At 39.2% G+C, this 2,916-nt stretch overlaps 1 pseudogene; it reads right to left on the reverse strand.

Annotated features, from left to right (window-relative positions):
* Positions 1–347: 347 nt before the first annotated feature.
* Positions 348–1,663, reverse strand: LOC103253483 (annotated as a pseudogene).
* Between the last annotated feature and the right edge of the window lie 1,253 nt (positions 1,664–2,916).

Below are 2,916 nucleotides of genomic sequence, written 5' to 3' on the forward strand. Positions count from 1 at the left end.
GAGAGAGAGAGAGAGAGAGAGAGAGAGCGCGCGAACACAATAGTCTTTTTGAGTTGGAGTCTCACTCTGTCACCCAGACTGGAGTGCGGTGGCCGCTCCTGGCCACCGCGGCCTCAACCTGCTGGGCTCCGACGATCCTTCCTCCTCAGTCTTCCAAGTAGCTGGAACTACAGGTGTGCACTATCATGCCCGGCTAATTTTTTGATTTATTGTAGAGATGAGGTCTTACCAAGTTGCCCGGGCAAGTCTCGAACCCACGGGCTCAGGCAATCCACTCACCTCAACCTCCCAAGGCACGGGATTACAGGCTGAGCCCCCGAGCCCTGCTCATACTCTGGGTTTTAAGATCATACTGGCAACTGAAATTTCCCATCCACATGGGTGTGCTTGACTAAGGTCACTATTTGAGAGAGCTTTACAGCCGTTTTAGCAGCAAGCAGAAATTTTAAGTCCACTGTCCGCTATCAGTGCCTTGGCCTCACCAACTAGTGGAACTTGTAACTATACCACCCCAGGCATACTAATTTCCAAATACTTTACTGCCATGACTATACCCAACACGCTAACATTATATCACATATTTCCTCCAAAATTGTTGAACACCATAGCCAGTACCTTTTTATCTGAAGTGATAAGCTTAAACACTGCTGTTACCTGATAAACTGTGGCACCACCACCAATGTCAAGGAAGTTGTCTGGAGTTCCTCCACGAAGTTTTATTGCATTCATTGTAGCCATAGCCAAACCAGCACCATTTACTAGACAGCTATATTTCCGTTCAGGCAATGTAGTTGAGATCTGCCTTCGCTGCATTTCTGCCGCTTTCATCTTCCTGTACCCAGTCCTGTGGATCAAAGATGTCCTTCTGGCAATAGGCTGAATTAGAAAAAAATTGATCTTGGTGCCCATGCACAGCACAGCTCCTTCTGAGTTTTCTGCTATTGGATTTATTTATATCGTGGTTGAGACATTTTAGAAAAAACATTGTAAAGCTTGACCATGTTTTCTGCCACAGTCTCTATAATATTGGGTGGCAATCCCCACCTTCTGTGCAAGCTGGAATGGTTGTTCCTTTTTGATGCTTTCTGTAACATCAGTAGGTTCTTTAACAATTGTGTTAGGAGCTTCAGCAGCAGTATCTTCAATATTGACACCACCTTGTGAACTTCCTATTAACACAGGACTTGGAAATGACCTTTCCATTGTTATCGCAAAGTTGTATTCTCTCCTGGGATATTTTCACTCACAGACCAATACTTGATTGCACATTCTGCCCTTTTCTTCCTTTTCTCAGTAAATAGCTTTTCCCCAATCATTTGTAAGAAAACAACTTTTGCTTCATCTGGAGACAAAACTATCTTCACTCTTCCTTTGAGGGTACTTGCAAATGTTCTTTTTCCTCTACCACCAGCAAAAAACTGTGCTTTTATCACAGCATCCTTTGAACCTAATTTTTTTTTGGCAATTGAATCAGCTTTATCTGGTGACTTTGCCATATATCCTTTGGGGACGAGATGACAGCTTCTTGAAACAATTTCATATTCATGTATTTATGTAGCGAGAGATTCTTTTGCTGTTGATGCTGTCCTGAAGGACTGTGGCTCCTAAGGGTGGTGACAGACATCAGCCAGCTGTAGAACAAGTAGCCTGTCATTTCTGTGTCTGACCCCTGTTCCCTCAGCACCATATACCTCTTGCCACTTTAAAATAGACAATTTTCAAAATTTTTCCTATTCTTTACGACGTTGCTGTCATTCATTCTTCTTCTCCAAATGCTGTCATCACACAATACATTATAGTTATTATTATTTTAAATAACTTTTTTCTTTTAGATAAATTATTGATAGGAAAAAGAAAATATTTTATATTGCTTTCTTTTATTCCTTTTCTGATATTTATCTTTGTTTATGTAATATGAGTTTTTGGCCTGCATCATTTTCCTTCTCCCTGTGGAACTTTTAATATTTCTTGCAGGCAGGTCTACTGGCAGTAAACTCCTTTAGCTTTTATTTTTCTGAGAAGACTTTATTTCTTCTGTATTTTGACCCCAAAATGGCATGACTCTCACACTCCACCCTCCCTATTCACCTGATCTTACCCTGAATGACTTCACTGAATATATAATTCTAGGTAGATTCTTTCAAAACTTTAGATGTTTCACTCCATCATCTTCTTGTTTGAATGGTTTCTGATAAGAAGTCCGATGCCATTTTTTAAATTGTTTCTCTGTAGGTAAGTTCTTTTTCTCCGTGGCTTCTTTTAAGATTTTCTCTTTTGTTTTGGTTTTCTGCAATTTGATTATGATATACATAGGTATAGGCTTTGTTTTCTGTTTTTATAAAAAATCTGCTCAGAGTTTGGCAAATATTCTGGGTCTGTTATTTGCTGTCTGTCATGAATTGTTAAGTTCTTGGCCATTATTATTTTGAATACCTTGTCTTCTCCATTCTCTGTTTCTTCTCTTTCTGATATTCCAATGACAACTATGTTACATCTTTTGAAATTGTCCTTCAAATTTTGTGTTATGTTTTGTTCACACTTTTTTCCCTTTGCAATTCAGTTTGATAAGTTTCCATTGACATATCTTCAGGCTCAGTGATCCTTTCCCTGGCCATGTCCAGTGGCCCATGCTGAGTCCATCAGAGGCATTCATCAATTCTGCAACAGTGCTTTTGAGGTCTAGTATTCTTTCTACTTTTTTTCTTAGAGTTTCTCTCTTTGTTTATATTACCCCTGTTTTTGCATATTGTCTATATTTTTCCACTAGAGTCCTTGACATATTAATCATTATTTAAAAACCTCTGCCTGATAATTTCAAAATCTGTACTCTGTCTGAGCATAGCTCTAATGCTTGCTTTGTCTCATGAGAATTTTTCTTATCTTTTAGCTTGCCTTTTAATTTTGTTCAGAAAGCTG

Source organism: Carlito syrichta, unplaced genomic scaffold, assembly GCF_000164805.1.
Source record: "Carlito syrichta isolate Samal-C Ts95f unplaced genomic scaffold, Tarsius_syrichta-2.0.1 Scaffold233536, whole genome shotgun sequence".
Lineage (NCBI taxonomy): Eukaryota > Metazoa > Chordata > Mammalia > Primates > Tarsiidae > Carlito > Carlito syrichta.